The 18,863-nt window shown below is 40.7% G+C and overlaps 1 protein-coding gene across 4 annotated transcripts in view; it reads right to left on the reverse strand.

Moving 5' to 3' along the window:
- The window catches only part of RPTOR (regulatory associated protein of MTOR complex 1), a 273,244-nt gene that overhangs the window by 236,926 nt on the left and 17,455 nt on the right, over positions 1-18,863 (reverse strand). The gene's annotated exons all lie outside the window — the stretch shown is intronic.

Below are 18,863 nucleotides of genomic sequence, written 5' to 3' on the forward strand. Positions count from 1 at the left end.
TAGAATACATATTCTGGGAAGGACTTGGAATTTTTCATTATTTTTTAAAATTCCTTTACAGTTCATCTTTAAGACTCCACCACATCTGACAAGTTGTCAAATAAATTTGAGAATCTTAATGGAACTCTTCTGACAATATTAACCCTTATGCAGCTACCTATGACTAATAGTCCTAGAGAGACAAGGTGGGGGAGGTAATATCTTCTATTGGACTAACTTCTGTTGATAAAAAAGAGACATGCGTTGGAGCCACACAGAGCCCTTCTTCAGGTCTGAGAAAGGTACTCCAAGTGCAACAGCTAAATGCAAGGTGGAACAAATGTTTAGCATGAGTAGCTAACATATATTCTAAGGGACCATTCAAGGTAGAATGGCCTGTTAACACCTCTGCAGTCATAGGACAAAAGCAAGGAGTCAGTGGGTTACAGGTTGTTGTAATAAACTATAAATCCAATCTCACTGCTCAGTCTATGATTTTTAATGTCTAGCAGAGTAATGAATTCAAGCTCCCTGGATCATCTTTTGAAAGTGTTGTGCAGGTTTCCTTTGAGAATAAGGACTGATAGATCAGATATTAAGTGACTGCTTTGTGAAAAGTGTTCACCCACAGTTGAGAGGGTGGTTTTGTCTTATTTTCTTGTGAGCTCATTTCAGAATGCAGTGATTGTCTGGTTTCACCCACATAGTTGTTATTGGGGTATTTAGTGCACTGGATGAGGTATACCACATGTTGTGATAGACATGTGAGGGATCCATTGAAAGGTGTACTGTGGGAGCATTTATGCCCGGAGCTGGAGCAGAGCCGGAATGGAGCCATTCAAAAATTTGATTGCTCCAAATCCCTGCATTGATCATTGTAGTGGTGGAGCTATGTCTGCAGGTTTTGCATCTGCTGTTCTGACAGGGTCTGGTGCCACTTTAGAATCAAAGAATCATAGAATTGGAAGGGACCTTGAGAGGTCATCTAGTCCAGTCCCACCACCTCATGGCAGGACTAAGTATTATCTAGACCGTTCCTGACAGGTGTTTGTCTAACTTACTCTTAAAAATCTCCAATGATGAAGATTCCACAACCTCCCTAGTCAATTTATTCCAGTGCTTAATCACCCTGACAGGAAGTTTTTCGTAATGTCCAACCTAAACCTCCCTGGCTGCAATTTAAGCCCATTGCTTCTTGTCCTAGCCTCAGATGTTAAGAAAAACAATTTTTCTCCCTCCTCCTTGCAACAACCTTTTACGTACTTCCCCCTCTCAGTCTTCTCTTTTCCAGACTAAACAAACCCAATTTTTTCCATCTTTCCTCATAGGTCATGTTTTCTAGACCTTTAATCATTTTTGTCACTCTTCTCTGGACTTTCTCCACATTTGTCCACATCCTTCCTGAAATGTGGTGCCCAAAACTGGACACAATACTCCAGTTGAGGCCTAATCAGTGCATAGTAGAGCAGAAGAATTACTGCTCATGTCTTGCTTACAACACTCCTGCTAATACATCCCAGAATGATGTTCGCTTTTTTTGCTACAGCATTACACTGTTGACTCATATTTAGCTTGTGATCCACTATGACCCCAGATCCCTTTCTATAGTACCCCTTCCTAGGCAGTCATTTCCCATTTTGTATGTCTGCAACTAATTGTTCCTTCCTAAGTGGAGTACTTTGCATTTTTTCTTATTGAATTTCATCCTATTTACTTCAGATCATTTCTCCAGTTTGTCCAGATCATTTTGAATTTTAATCCTATCCTCCAAAGCACTTGCAACCCCTCACAGCTTGGTATCATCCATTTCCGTTGGTGTCCTGGACTATGGGGAGCTTGCATCTAGTGAGCTTGGAGAGATTGGGGGGTGGAGGGTGTTGTGTTTGAAGGCAAGAAATGCAGGTTCAGGAAAGTTTTTTTTCAGTATTGGTTGTAGCTGTAGCGGTTCCAGTGCAGAGTGACAGGTGACAACAGGAGGTGTGCACAGGGGCGGCTCCAGGCCCCAGCACGCCAAGCACGTGCTTGGGGCGGCGAAATGGCTAGAGCCGCTCCTGGGTGTGCAGTCAAAGGGGGTTTTATTTCTATATTGAAGCAGGTTCTCTCTGGGTATTCAGGTGACCAGTTCCATGATGCTATCTACTTCTCCAGTGGAGGCTCCTTGTTTGGTGAAGAACAACAGAAATTGGTCCAATAAAAGATATTACCTCACCCACCTTGTCTCTTTAATATCCTGGGACCGACATGGCTACAACTACAATGCATACAATAATGGTCCTAGATTTGCACTCATCATTATTTCACTTTCCTTTAAAAACAGCCTCCTTGCAAGAAACCTGACATGACTGAACATCTAATCCTAACTCAATAACTACACCAGAACTGAATTACAGACCTTCAAAGCAATAAGCGTTACAAAAAAAGCCAAAGAAAGAAAGCACTTCCTATTTTGTAATATAACAAAACCAAAAACTTTTCAAGCTAACCAGACTACATGGTGCAGCCAAAGGTACCTCAGGTAGTGATCTCAACACTCCCCTGGGTCAGGCCTGGCCAGTATTTGGATGGGAGATCACCAAGGAAAAACAGGTGCTGCAGGAAGTGCTGGCAGTTCATTGGGGATTACTCTTCCTTCTTTCACAGATGAAATAATGCCCCATCTTGCTGCTGTACTTCTGCAGATACCATCTTTAAGATGCTATGTAAGTCTCAAATCTTCAAGAAGTGCATTTTACCCTCGACAGAAACTCTAGGATCAATATTGTCTTCACCTTGGTCACCTGCTCCCAAGTTGTCATCTCTTGTTTTTGTTCTAATTTAGGCCCCCATCCTACTTTCACAGATAAAATTATACATGTGCTTAATTGTTTGTGGGATTGGGTCCCTAGACTAACTGGTTTAGGGATAAGGATTCAGGCCAGAATTTTCATACATTCTTTTGGAAACAAAGTCTAGTGTCTTGGGTTGAAAAAACTGGTTTGACTGAAAGATGTGGCTATTTAAAACCTCATGTTGATTTCCTGAAGCCTACAGGCGTGCACGAAGATGCACTCTCCCCACATACCATTTACTGAATGCACATTTTTCAATATAAGGAACTTCCAGCTCGACTCGTAAAGCATGCAAAACTCGTAAACTATGTAAGCTAAACAGCTCATGATTCTTCTCCCTCCTGCCCCCCACTTATTCAAAAGAACATAGACAAGGAAATTGAATTTAAAAACTGTACTAAAGCAAGACTAAGTTTGTACCATTAAAATAACAAGTCAAGAAATTAACATTCCAGCAGCAAACTATGTAGTGTTTTCTACTCCTGTGCCTTAGTACTGGAACTCCACAGAGTTAAGAAATACCAATTTTTATATATGTAACCTTAAAAATGCACTTCATTTTTGCATTAAATATGCCAGTTTTGTGCTACATTAAGCACAGACATGTCACTACATTTTAAAGGGTTTTTTTCCTATTCTGTATATTCATGATAGCTTACATCTAATATAAAAAAGTGTTTTAAATTAAAAAAATTAAAGCCTCAAAAGAGGCTTTAAAGTATACTGAGGTACTATGTCTGTGGTACCTACCTAGGATGCGTAATGTTTTCAGTTTGGAACAAACCACTTGTTTGCCCTTAGTCTTGCCTAAGGCTGTTGATTTGACAGCAACAAGGTAAAACTGATCAAGCAGCACATTCATCACACTTGCTTCCATATCCACAAGGGGCAGTGCAAATGTATGAAATCCAAACCCGATAGCATCTTAACTTTATCAGTACCTAGGACCAGCACTACACCAGCTACTTAGTGCTTTTGTCAGGCAAAAATACTGCTTAAAAAATTGCATTTGGCAGCTCTTCCCTCCTGCCCATTCTCTTCTCCATATCAATACCTAAACTAGGGAAAAGAAACAAAAGAGGCAATGTGGTTCTTTATATTTATGTCAGAAGTGTTCAGCATTCCCTTGCCTGTCTGAAGCAAAGCCACCCGCATGCTCCACATCCCCGGGGTGCTCATTAAGATTCAGAACAGCAGGCAAAAAACTTACTGCAAAGCTGGAGCCATATAAATGTATAATTTATAAAGAAAACTAGAAACTGGAGCACATGGCTAAGAGACTATACATTCTAGGAAGGAAACAAAAAACCCAGTATGTCAGGATAAAATTTCTACAGCTTCTACTGATTCCTGCTTCTATCCTAGAGACTCTGCTGCAGAAAATTAGCAGGAAAATTAGCTCCTGGTTCCTGGACTGCATCCCAAGCCACGTCCTTAATAAAAAAAAACACTGCATCAATCAGGGATGCAGTACAAGTTAGCTATCACCATGTTACATTAACAAGCATTAAATCCTGCTTTCTAGGGCACAGGTGGAACGGCACAATCAAGAATCCCTTATCAGCATTTCATGGAGATTCCATCGTGGTTGAAAAGCCCTTAGGAAATGATACACTTTAAAGTAAGAAGCAGAGGTTTCAGAGAGATCTTATATATTAAGCTTTTATTCTAGGACAGAATAAGGGACACGAGTCCAATCCAAATTCATTGTTAAATGCATGTGGATCAGTTGAACAAATATATTTGTTGCTGAACTCCATTTATGAACATGCATGCCAAGAGCATGCCCGTGCCTCACTGAGAATGACCCCTTGAATATTTGTAGTGAATGTTCAAAAATCTGGGACACTTGTCAGATCCCAGGTTTAAAGTTAGCCAAACCAGATGAATAGGAGCACAATGGGGTTATCTGGCAATTATCCTCGGAAGACGTGTGATCCCTGGTTCGAACTAGAAGGGGCTCAGGAACAGAGAGGTACAAATAGGTGTGATTGATACTGTTTCCAACCACTGAAATCAGATTTGATATAAATAAGTGATAACTGTATTATGTTTGTATAATAAAATGTTCTGATTAACACTACAGCCAGGGAAACATCCTGACAGATGAGAAGGCTAGAACATTTAAATAAGAGACTTTGTTCCACGGGGTCAGCTCTCCCTTGGGAAATACCTTATCACACAGGATGTTTAGGAACTTCTGGAACAGTATCAACGTTGGGGATCTAAAGGACCCTTAGAAATGCTCAGTGTGTACCATAGTAAATGGTGAGGAAAAGATATGGATGGGAATTGCATAATAAAGGGAAAAATCAAACAAAATATTGCAACTGAGAAATAATCTGTACACCATTCAAAAGCTGACATGCATGAATATGCCAGTGATGGGTTTCTGTGGGCAGATTATCCATAACATCTTGCTATAAGTTTTTCTTGCATCTCTCTCTGAAGCTGCTGATACTAACCACAGCTAATGATGGAAGAATTAACTTGATAGACCACTCCTCTGATCTATTATGACAATTCTTATGTTGATGAGGATCTTCATTATATACACAACTGTTTTTGATCCCATCTAACGTCAAACAATTTCAGACTGCTCTCTAAAGGGAACCCCCAAATAGCTACAGTTTGGCTTACGTCTTGAAGCAAATGGATTTATTTCACTTTCCAAACCCTTTGAGGGTTTTTTGCTTTGTTTAATATTGACTAACTCTGGATGTTCTCGTTATTCATATAAATATCTAATTTGTTTTTAATCTTCTAGGCTCCTGGCCTCAATGATACTATGTTACAATGAGTTCCATAGGTGCATTGTACATTGGGTGAAAAAGTATTTTAAATTTAATTTTACTTCAATTTAGAGCCAAAAAAAGTGCCCATGCACAGTCTCTGAGCACCCTGCAAATTCTATAAAATTACAAATCAAATGTCAATTTCAGTCAGCTCACCCCTTCTGCCAAAAAACAGCTCTCCATACAAAACACTCTCAAACAAATTGGCTAGCATTTCACTCTGCTAATTCAAACGGCAGACAAGAAAAATGGGCCTCGCAGAGTGCTGGCAACTTTGGGGTATTTTTGACTGAAGCAGGCGAACATTCCAGAACTCCAGGGGCCTTATGAAGAATACCTGCTGACAGCACCTTCTACTAATCTGAGAGGACCCAGCATCAGATGAGGTCTCACCAGTGACTTGTATAATGGTAATAACACTTCCATATCTCTATTGGAAATACCTCGCCTGATGCATACTATGATTTTATTACATGGCTGCATCACACTGGCAGCTCAGAATCATCCTGTGATCAACTAATATACCCAAGTCTTTCGCCTCCTCTGTCACTTCCAATTGATACAGCCCCAGGTTATATCAAAAATGCTTTTTGTTAGCCGGTAAGTGCACGAGCTTGGACTTTGAACTATTACATTTCATCCCATTTCTATTACTCCAGTTTTCAAGGTTATCCAAATCTTCTTGTATGATATTCCGGTCCTCCTCCGTATTGGCAATACCTCCCAACTTTGTGTCATCCACAGATGTTATTAGCACACACTCACTTTTTGCACCAAGGTCATTAATGAAAATGTTAAATAAGCTTGGTCCTAAGACCAATCCTTGAGGATTTCCTTTACTAACCTTCCTCCAGCCTGCAAGTTCACCTTTCAATATGATCCTTTGTTGTCTCCCCTTTAACCAGTTCTTACCCACCATTCAATACTCATATTAATGCCCATCTTCTCTAACTAATAAATTCCCACATAAGACTGCATCAAATATTTCATTGCACTCTAATTAGATTAGATCAGGGTTTCTCAAACTGGAGGGTGGGACCCTTCAGGATGTTGCAAGGTTATTACCTGAGGGGGGGTCATGAGCTGTCAGCCTCCACCCCAAACCCTGCTTTGCCTCCAGCATTTATAATGGTGTTAAACATATAAAAAAGTATTTTTAATTTATTGGGGGGGGGTCACACTCAGAGGCTTGCTGTGTGAAAGGGGTCACCAGTACAAAAGTTTGAGAATCACTGGATTAGATTTATTGCATTTCTTCTGTTTAGAAAATCTATTAGCTTCTCAAAGAAAAATCAGGTTGGTGTAGCACGATCTACCTTTTGTAAAATCATGCTGTAGTTTATCCCAATTAACATTAACTAATATCCTTAAATACTCTCTTTCAAAATTTCTCAGACCTTCCATACAGCTGAGGTCAAATTAAAGGGCCTGTAGTTTCCCGGATCACTTCTCCCCCATCCCCTCTTCTTAAATATGTACTATATTTTCAAATTCTCCAGTCATGGGATATGACCCGAGTTTATGGAGCCATTAAAAATCCTTGCTATTGGGCTTGCAACTTCATGTGACAGTTCCTTTAATGTTCTTGGATAGAGTTTACCCATCCCTCCCACGCCCAGTTGGTCCAATTAAGCTGTTTGAGTTTGGCTTCCACTCAGATGTGGTCATCTGTACTTCCATATCCTTGTCCCCATGCCACTGCCCCAAGCTCCTCATTACCCTTATTAAAAATTGAGGTAAAGTATTTGTTTAAAGATAATCTAGGTATGGCCCAACACCTAGTCTGCACCACATAAGATGTGGGACCACTAAACACCGAGTCTTTCCCTGTTTTCTTTTTATTTATATGGCTAAAGAACCTTTTACTGTTGGGTTGAATTTCCTTTGCAAGGGTCCCCAAATCAAGGTTCAGATGTGATCAAAAGCTCTGCTTCTCTCACAACACATTGCCCCCACCAGACTTTCAAACTGAAAACAACTCAGCAAGCAAAATACACACACACACACACACTCTCTCTCTCTCTCTCTCACTGACTTGCTGCCCCTAAGGAACAGGGGTTTGGCTCCCTTCTCCTCTGACAGATCTCAGCTGTTTTCAGCTCTGTTTGCTGGCTCTTGTGCCATGGCTCCTATGTTTTAGGCTCTCTATAGAAAGACCAGCTCATCTAGCAGGTGGCTCCTTTTTCAGCAATTCCACCTTTCACATACATTTGAGATGTAGCTCCATCCTGACGCATTGCATATGCTACCCTCACATTTAACTTAATGTTCCCTTTCCTTTGATACAAGAACAAGGGTGGAAGTCTTCTCACTCTTTACGCATGCAGAGAAAAAAAAGTTTCAAGAATTCTTCTAAAATGTTCCTTTCAATCAGGTTCCAAGCAAACATAGTGGCGACCTTTTTTATACATCACTGACAAATGTCAACTAAACCATTTCATCACAGTCAAAAATCTGAATCAACTGTTGATCTGCTTCTGTTTCCACACCTCTGTCAAGAGTTTCTTACTATGCAAGGCTTTTTAAATATTCCCTTAATTCAAGGTAGAATACATGTGATATTTCATTTGCAACTAGCACTACTAGTAATAAAGAGTTATTTTATCATCTATATCATCGATTCATTTACTTTCTGAAGACTCATCTGACAGAATCGTTGCCAAGCTGAGAACTGGTTACTACAAGATTATTAAAAAATAGTTTCATTTCCTTGAAAATATTATTTTCAATGTAATAAAACAATGCTTAGCTCTAAGGAAAGGAAGTACTTCTTGGTATAAGGTAGCTCTGGGCTTCCTCCCTCCCCCCAATAAATCTATTGCACCCTGCCTGCCAGCTCCAATGAAGAATGTTATAAGCACCTTGAGTAAAAAGCACACACACACCGAATACAAATATAGCCATATTGCCAAAAACACATTTAGGGATAGAGAATGGAACATTTTTCAGCAACAAATTACTGATCTTTATATAGGAATCCCTGGATAAAGTTCTATATGTTATGCAGGTGGGTCATGCCCTTAAAACCACTGGATCTATGTTTCATGTTTGTTTCTCTGCTAGAACAGATGTTGACATCTTATGCTTTTGTGATCCATGTTGCACTCCATACTTACATCTTCAGTATTAACACTAGATTGCCATTGTCACCAAAAAACACACTTCACCAGAAAGACTTACAGCAAAAAGTTTATCCTTTTATCCACTCTCCAGGTGATGACAATTAACAGTAAATAGAGGAAGGAGGAGGGAAGACTAGAAGTGCAGGAAATATCATCTCCCACCCTGATACCAGAGATTTAGTGTTTTGTTATTCAAGTCAGTTAATAATGTCTCTCCCAGCTACATATAGCCTCCCATGCGCCACTGTCTGATGACCATGCCAGTGAGAAGGCAAGCAGCATTACAGCTTAATCACTTTTTAATTAAACACTCAAATAAATTATAACTCGATTGTTCATTCTTACTAACAAAAAGTGTGATGGTGTATGACTAATGCAGACTTGCTTATATTAATGAGCTACAGTGATTTACTGCAGTAGGATCATAATGCAATTATATGAGCAAAATCCAGCACCATGTCTTATGTCCACCTTCAACTTGTCTTCTATAGTATAAACAGCCACAGATATTTTGGTGCACAAAAAAAAGTGTTTTCTCTCTTATCCTGGATTCCCATTTTAATCATTAATTTAATTGTTTGGGTAATGTTTTGTGCTCAGCAAAGAGGACTGATACCACTGGTTACAATACCCTTTCCCTACAAAGCTCTACTAATTTTCCCTCTGAAACAATACTGGTTCCCTTCAGTAGGGGCTGCCAATCATGCAAAGCAGAGCCCCCATGGTGGCTTTATGAGCACTGGGAAATCCACCAGAACAATCCACTAGAGACAAGTGGGACTCCAGACTCCTTTTCACATGTGACATAAAGACACCTTCAAGTCCAGGTTCCCAGAGACACATTGAGCATGGAGACTGAACTACCTTCATCCCTAGAAGTGGCCTCTGCAAAACAGGTTGAGATACATGAGTGTGCAAGAATTTTTCAATGCCACTGTGACATCAGTTCTGCAGTAAAACAATTTCATTTTCTAGTGCTATCAGTCTAACACCTTACATAAGCACTAAATTAACTTAAGTTGAAATAATGTAAAATGCAGTTTACAGGGACTTGCAGGGAATAACAGACTATAATCAACTCAGGCTACATCTACACTAAGCACCTTTTAGCAATACTGCTGTGCCACTACAGCCATGCCGCTAAAAGGTGTGCAGTGTAGCCGCTCTTCGTTGGCAGGAGAGAGCTCTCCCGCCGACAAAGTGCTGTTCACACCGGCGCTTTTCGTCAGTAAAACTTTTGTCACTGGGGGGGTGTTGGGGGTGTTTCCACACCCCAGAATGACAAAAGTTTTACCAACGAAAGTCCAGTGTAGACAAAGCCTCAGTCTTAAGCACAAGGAGGTACCAGTTTTCCTAAGCTTTTTGGGAGAGAGGTGAGAGGGAAGAGGGATAATGGAGTGGAGCTTAGGTTTTGTTTGTTTTTTTAACAAGGTTTGCTTTTTAGTGTCTTTTTGGCATGTCTTGACCTCTACAATGTATGCAGAAAATGCTGACAGGCACAACTGTAAACCCATCTAAGGCTAGGTCTACACTGGCACTTTTGTGGGTCAAACTTTTGTCAGGGGTGTGAAAAAAAAACAACACACCCCTGATCCACAAAAGTTTCACCAGCAAAAGCGCCGGTGTGGCCAGCGCTATGTCGGTGGGAGATGCTCTCTCTCACGGCACAGAGGGGCTACACGGGAGACCTCACAGCAGCACAGCTACAGAGGTACAACTGTGCCGCTGTAAGGTCTGCAGTGTAGACATAGCCTACATTTAAAGTATTTCCAAACAGTAGGTGACAATCCAAGACAGACACAATTAGCATTACAAATTTATAAATGCCAGCATCCACAGAGTTAAAGAACTTAGCCCACTAATCCCAGGGCTATAGCTTGCTTTCCTGTCCATGTAAGATCTCCTCTGAGTGTCAGTCAAGTTATTACCTCAGTTACTGTAATTCCTGTCAAGCACCAAATAAGAAACTGGCCTTCCAAACATCCTGTGTTCTCAGAACTGTGTGTGTTTCTCTCCATTTTAACACTCTAGAAAAGGTCAGCTATTTAGTACTGACTCCTCTCTCCCAAGTACATAAATCCTGACTTCACCCTCAGTGTAACTTGACCTATTTATGACATCCAGGACACTTGCCTCTAAGTATCAGAAGAGAAAAATGTAACAAAACAGAGACCAAAACTAAGGACACAGTACCAGTTCATTCTGTGGGATGAGGGGCCTGTGTGCACCCTGGCACTCATACGGGCCTGGTTCCCCACTCCCTGGCACCATTACTTACACCCGTGCAATGTACCCTTCTGCCAATCTTAAATAAATGTGGATTTTCTCTCTACCACCTCCTCCCTCTCACAAAGCCACACAGTTATGGAATATCATACACAAAGAGTTGTATGAAATTAGAGATATACAGGATACCACTTAATTCTACAAGAAAAAGAATTTGTTAAAGACTACACTCCTTCCCCCAATTTTTAGTATTTAACTAGCAGCTTTATTTAAAATATGGGCTTTGGGGAACATGGCAAACAAACCCATTTCACACAGATGAGGATCATGCCCTTTTGTGAAACAAACAACTACCACAATGTATTGTAATTGCAGTAAGCCCCAAGCAAGGAACCAGTCCCAGAACCATTACAAGGTTAGCTATACATCTATTTAGATAGCTTATGTATGCATCACCAGGGCACCCAAGTGCCAGTGAAGCCTACTGATATTGTGCAAAGTCTCACTGATGTCAGCCAGTAACATGCATGAGTATCATGCTGCAAGTATCTACAATGGACTATTACTGCAGGCAGTAGATGAATTTGCAGGCTAAGCAACTCCCTCTTGAAATCAAAGGGCTGTATTTTACAGTACAGTGCAGTCATAACATCTATTGTTAACAGGAGTCATTCATACCACTCTATGTACTACAATAAAAGTGTGACACACACACCCTCATTAAGCCCCTAAAAAAGTAAAAGTTTTCTGTTTGCTGCAGGCAGACTATTTCCCCAACGGGTTATCATTAACTCTAACCCTTGCAAAACAACAAAACCAACAGGCCATTTACCAACTAAACTAATAGTTTAGTCAGTTTCGTATATTTGGTATTTTAAAAGCAAAGAGACAGAACTAACTTGTCAAGCAGTTTAATTCCATATTTCACACTACATACATTTTCTTTCGCTGCAACTGTGCATACTGTGCAGCATGTGAGGTCACACGAAGACCTGACAGTGAATATTCTCTTATTACTCAAGATTGTCCACCCCTCAAACATTTAACTCCATTAAAAAATATTTTTTTGTCAAAATAATTAGAAAACAGAAAGCAGAAACCGAGAGGAGTATTCATAACTGTGCTTTGTTATAAAGTGTTTCAGGAAGAAGGTACTTAAAGGACCTGACTTTTTTGCACTGCATTTCTCTGCCTTTTTATGTTTACAGATTCTGTTAATATGATTTGGGACACAGTTTAAAAAGCTTTTGCATTCACCTCTTAATAAGCTCTGAAATAAGAGTGGAATAGAAGCCCTGAAACAAAATAAAATTGCAGATGAAGAAAAGTTATCTAACATTGCCTGTAACTATCTGAAGGCTCTGGAACTAAAATCAGTTCCACCAAAATTAGTGCAAATCCATTACTACTTGAAGTTACTGTACCTACTAGTAATTTTCAGCTACAGAAATCCCTAATGTAATTAATAAAAATGAGTATGATTAAAGAGCAGAGACTATCACCACAAGGATGCCTCACTTTTTCTGCTTTAGTAAACCTGAAAGCAATTCCTCTTCAGAATGAAAACTTCAGAGACAGCTACACCCCCCACTCCACCCAAAGGTATGTCTACACTGCAATTAAAAATCCACAGCTGGTCTGTGCCAGCTGACTGGGGTCAGGCTATGGGGCTTTTTAACTGCAGTGTTGATGTCCAGTCTCAGCGTGGGAGGCAGGCTCTAGGACCCTGAGAAATGGGAGGGTCCCAGAACTTGGGTTGAACATATACACTGGCTACATTGCAATTAAACAGCCCCACAGCCAGAGTCTGGCGAGCCCAAGTCAGCTGGCATAGACAAGGTGCAGGTACCTAATTGCAGTGTATGACTTGTTATGTCATAAGTACAAATTTTTAAAAAGGACTGACAGTGCTTTATCATGTAGCCTCAGTAAAGCAATCAGCAAGTCCGTGTCAAATTTATTGATGGAATTTCTAGTTTTAAGTTAGGGTTCCACTTAAAATTTCAGAATGGGCATTTTTTTGACCACATACCAAAACATCTGAAATTTCAACACTACACCTCTACCCCAATATAATGTCACCTGATAGAACACGAACTTGGATATAACGTGGTAAAGCAGCACTCTGGGAGGGCAGAGCTGCATGCTCCGGTGGATCAAATCAAGTTCGATATAACGCAGTTTCACCAATAACGCGGTAAGATTTTTTGGCTCCTGAGGACAGCGTTATATCGAGGTAGAGGTGTACTAGAATAAGTTTCAAATCACAGGCTCCATCGTATTATAAAGCTAAACATCTAAGAGTTGATAACTAGAGATTGATTTTTCCTTCGTCTCAGTAAGTTAATTAACAAAAATGTCATTTCTAACTAAAATAAGCAAGTGCAACGTGCACAAAAAATAATGTATTCTGACAATTTATTTAAAAAAAGCTATGGGCACCCATACCAACATTAAGTACACAAGTTAGGATTAATTTCCAACATAAGACATCCCATGGACCCACCCAAATTGGATCTCCCGCATGATCCTATAAAATTTAGTCTGTCTACTTGCCCAATGTGGTGCACTGAAACCTGTGTTAAAATTATAAACTATTGCTTTAAATTCTATGGGGTTTTCCTGGTCCTATTTGCAGGCTAGAGGGCTGTTTAGAGAAGCATCAAGCAGTGTCTTCAGCAGTCAGTCTGCAACAGCCAGCCTAGAGCAAGGTGGTGGGAGGTATGCCCCTATGCCTTAGGGCCTGCTTTGTGTGTCTGTTTTTGGTTCTTGTGTTAGGATTCTGATTCTAAAGACAAAGTGTGTTAGGTTGCAACCTTCTAGAAAGAGTACTTTATATTTTTATCTAAAATTCTCTGTATGTATGCCATGAGCATAACACTCAGAAAAAGCCTTAGGGAAAATGACATGACATTTCTCTTTATATCCATTTATACAGTTGCGAGGTTGGGGGGTGGGGGTTGCAGATATTTTATACAGAGAAGTCCAGAATAGCTAAGCTTTCCATGAGTAACTCTCCAACAAGCCTCTGTGGTGACGTGTCACCAAAATTTTATTAAGCAGCTCCTTGAAATTTTGTTTAACAGTGGGCAATATTTGAAATTTTCCCTACATAAAATGTCTGTCCCATCCACACTGCAATTTCTCTAAATAAGTAAGTAAATAAAAAGCCAGTAAGCCCCTCCTTTTTCCCTTAAAATTCATCCTTCCACACCACTCACAAGCAATAATGCTCTCTTCCCCAGCACCTCATAGAGACTCCCCTACCTGACAGAAGTTCCTCCAAGCAGCAAGTATGGCAAGGGGGTTGCCCTGTGGCCTCTGGCTGCAAGACGTCTGATATGAAGAATGGGTCCCTACTGCTTCTTAAGTTGGGAGAATTCATATTGGGTTTGCCCTGGGTGGTTGTGGTGGTGATCTCTAAGCTCCCCTCAATACAGGCTCTTTACGCTCTGAGCTAAGACTGGACAGGCAGCATCTTTAGATACCTACTCAGTGCAACAGCACCTTGGTCCCACTGCCTTCTCACACTGCAGGAGTGGGTGGCAGAGTCCAAGTGTGAGCTCCTAGCACATGAGTGAGGAATGCAGAAGGGGGTACCCATCAGGCAGCTGTGGAGAAGGCTGAAAATTGTAACAAGCAGAGACAAGTAGCATTCTGAGGGGAAAGAAACATTTTTTCTTTCCCTACCCATCCTCATTTTAAAGCAATTCTTAGTCACCACGATTCCATCATCATGCATAAAGCCAGCTTAAGTATTTTGAAGAGGGATAACAAGATGATTCGTTATGACACCCCAGATTTTACAGACTCATTTTTATATCAAGAGTGGCTAAAGGGGAAGGAAAATCTGCTGCAGACATAGATTCACCCAGCTGCTTGTTCCTTTCAGTCCCAGCAGTTGGTTTAAATTTCCAACCCTCTTTTAAAAAAGAGCACTTAGAAATTTAGAGCTTAATTCTCAATTTCCCTGCACCCAGTACAGTCAATTAGGCCAGAGCACAATGAGCACAAAATGCTGCCATTCTGATTTGGTAGCAGTTTACACTCACTTGCACCAGGGTGAGTGACCGCAAAAAACGCAAGCCAAGGCAGAATCTGGCCCTTATTCTGGTTTTATAATGGAGAGTCTCTTTCATGTGGCCTAAAGGTCAGATCAATTAACAAGGGGCACATGCAAACCCTCACAAAGCCTCTCCAGCTCACCAGTGGGATTTACAAGGGAAAGAAATTCTTCAAGGAAACAGCTCTCAGTTTCAAGGAGGCTTTTATACGAAGTTTGAGAAAAATCATATATAAAATTATGAACAAATTATTTTTCTGGGGAGATAAAATTTAATAGAATGCAAAGAAAAAACTTGAAGTTTAATATTAATAATTCATATGCCCCTGCCAGTACTCTGCGGCCATCTGTAGCCCAAAAGGTCAGTTCTTGCTGTGACTGTGGTGACAGCATGCGCTAGATTCCTGCATCAGCTCCTTTTGAGTGTGTGTTTCTCTTTTTTATCCTCAGTTTTCTGCACTTCTACCATGGAATTTTATCAGATGTGTACCCATGTCCAACATGCTCCCCACTTCTGTGCTTTTATTTACCCAATGAAAACAGCTACTAAGCAAAGTTCAAGGACAGTCATTAATGCAAATAAAGCTTATAATAAAATAGATTTTTAACTACTAGACTAATAGTTTACTTCATAAGCACTTCTCTGGACTGGTATTCTAGATATATTAGCAGCAGAAATCGATATGCAACATACACTTATACACTATTTACTTGCTCTGAGTTCAGCAAGATCCTGCTCTGAACATAAGGAAATACTATTAGCCAATAAAATGTGGACCACTGAGCTCAGACTCTGAAGGTGCCTGCAGAAGTCCAAGGTAATCATGCATGACAGAACCACTCAACTGAAGATTAAAAACTCCAGTGTCAATGAGGCTTATCCACTCCTTTTGGCACAGTTAACTCTCAATGCTTTTATGACACTGCTTTGTCTAGTAATAGCAAATTGGTGTTTCTTGGCTCTTGGTGAACTGATGTGACAGCCAGTGAGGAAAAGAAACCAGCATGAAACAAGTTAATATTTGATGACTGCAACCTCTTGCTCTTCAGTCTTTACACTCCCCCACTAGCCTTTACACAAAACGCAAAATGACACAGCTAAAGACATCTTCCACCGCATCATCCCCCTCTCTGGTTCACTGCAATGGTTTTCTCTCTTTTTGCGTATGAAATGTAAGCTCCTCATCGGGCCTCAAAGTGGAAATTGCAGAACCTCTCTCTGAAGATCCAGTTGGTCATATGGAATGGAAAGATGTACAGGACAGACCTGGGGATGGCTGGTCGGCCCAACCAATAAGAAAATCAAGCTAGCCCAAAAAGAGATCTTCAATCCTACAAGGGAGACAGGTGATCCTTGTTGGGGATTCAATACTAAGAAGAATGAAAAGAATGTTCTGCAAGGAACAGCCAGACTACAAGATGATGAGCTGTCTTCCCAGAGCCTAGATATCACTCTAAGATTGGAGAGGCTTCTGAAGTCGACAGGCAAGAATCCACCAGTAATGGTGTATATCGGCACCAAAGACAATGCATTATGGGATATCTCACAGATTATGGATGATGTCAGGGAAATTGGAAGGATGTTGAAGATAATCCAAGTGATTTTTTCTTGGATACCCTTTCCCATCCCACAAGGCTGTACAGTCTGGATGGCATCAGTCACAGATCCTAGTGAGCACCTTTTCCTGGTCACGCTCTAGGATTCCAAGCCTCTTGCTCTGGATTCCCAAGAGTGTTTCAAGCTCCGGGAGCCTGAATGGTGTCCAGCCACTCCCCCACACTCAGGATCCCTAGGCACACACCTATCAGGTGTCCCCCTCCCCTCACACATTGGAACCCATGGTCCAGCCCCCTAGCCCCTCTGGGCACAGTGCTGACTCTTCGGACTCCCCAGTACTTGAGCATCCCTCTCCCAGAATTCCATCCAAAGATATGGAGCCTCTGGTTTACAATTTAACTCCCCCTGGGGCACACAGTAGTTGTGAAGCAGTCAACACAAACACACCTTGTTTAATCTACCAACTTTATGCTCTTTATATTTAATTGTGCGCAGGAAAATTCAGATCACACAAAACAATACAACATCCCAAACGCATTGTCCCTCACTAGCTCACCTTCTCTTGGAAGATCATATGTGTCCCATCAGTAAGTCAGGCAGGCAGGCAGGGTCTTCTACCCCATTGCCCACCCCGCCCCTGCAGCAGTCTCTCAACTTATTCTAGTGAAGATGGCTACATCTTGCTCCTGGTCTGCAAGCTGCTGGATTTCCAGATGCACTCCATCCCTCTCCTGCTGCAGCTTCTCCTGCTCTAGCTTTGAACTGTCCAAAACTCCTGTTGCAGTGGTGTACTCCATCCAAATTAGTGATCAACATTACCCAAAAGACCCACTGTAGTGTGAATTCATTGCTTCATTTACTATAGTACTATATATTCATATTTAAACAGTATGATGGGAAATATTTAGTTATTATATATATTATTCTTACAGCAAAATAATAATACTTGGTCAGTCACTTTATCAACTACAACTGGTTAATAACATAGTAAAAGCATCCTGATTGGTTAATAATGAAATCACACAGTGTTTCAATATCATGTGCTGCAAAGAGCCGCAGGAGACGCATTAAAGAGCCACGTGCATCTTGTGAGCCTGCATCTGAGTATCACTGTTGAAAAATAACCATCTATCACATAGTCCAGCTTGCCAGGCTGGCAAGACAGACTGGAATGCCCAAGGGGACTGTCTGTGACTCCATAGTAAGACTGTTGTAGTGCTTTAGGAGTTCACACTTGTTACTGCGTTAGTGAAAGCTAATTATAGAACCAGTTTGGGGTTTCTGCCCTGAAGCTGGCATTCATGGCAGTGTGACAGTAACTGCCCCCTCCTCACAACCAGGTCCCCATTTTCTTACTTAATCCCTAATTTGAACGGAAATCTCAGCAGTCCCCTTTTTTCAGAGTGCCCCAAAACCTTCTCCCAGATGCTTCAGAGAAAGTTTAAACTTTTGCAACAAAGCTTGTTGACATTGTTCACAATTTTTATAATCTTCTGTGTTTATGAAGGTGAAAGTGTTCATTACTCTCATGGACAAAAAGCCTTGGAGCCAGATATCTGAGTGACATGCTGGAGGTCTCATGCTTCCACTACTAAAACAGCCTCAGAATGTATACATATTATAGATGACAATTTCCTAACTCGAGGGGTGTTGCATCCAATATGGGGGGGGGATTTAAATTGGACCTCATCTGGGCAGCTAAAGAGGCACTGATGACAGAACTAAAAATTAACAATAACATAGGTACAAGTGATCCAGACGATCACATTTGTTATGTGCAATCAGAATGAAGTCCAAACTCTGTGTGTGTGTGTGTGTGTGTGTGTGTGTGTGTGTGTGTGTGTGTGTGTGTGTGTGTGTGTGTGTGTGTGTGTGTGTGTGTGTGTGTGTGTGTGTGTGTGTGTGTGTGTGTGTGTGTGTGGCTTTACAGGGCCAGTTTCACAAAGCTGAAAGAAATGATGAGTCAAATCAGTTGGGAGAAAGAATTTAAACAGAAAATTGTGAATAATAATTGGGAATTGTTTAAGAACATTTCACTAGATGCCCCAAAAGCCATATTTCCACAATCAAAAAGAAGGCCACATTAGTTAAAAAATAACTAATGGGCTTAGTAAGGAAATAAGGGCAGCTATAAAAAGTACATTATTTATATATAGATGTGCATATATAAAAACAAATTGAAAAGAGAGAAGCAGATAGTAATTAATATAAAACAGAAGCTAGGAATTGCAGAAAATTAATAATGGAAGCAAAAGAACACAAGGAGAAATTTATGACCAACAATTTAAGGAC

This window comes from Mauremys reevesii, linkage group 15, assembly GCF_016161935.1.
Source record: "Mauremys reevesii isolate NIE-2019 linkage group 15, ASM1616193v1, whole genome shotgun sequence".
NCBI classification, from domain to species: domain Eukaryota; kingdom Metazoa; phylum Chordata; order Testudines; family Geoemydidae; genus Mauremys; species Mauremys reevesii.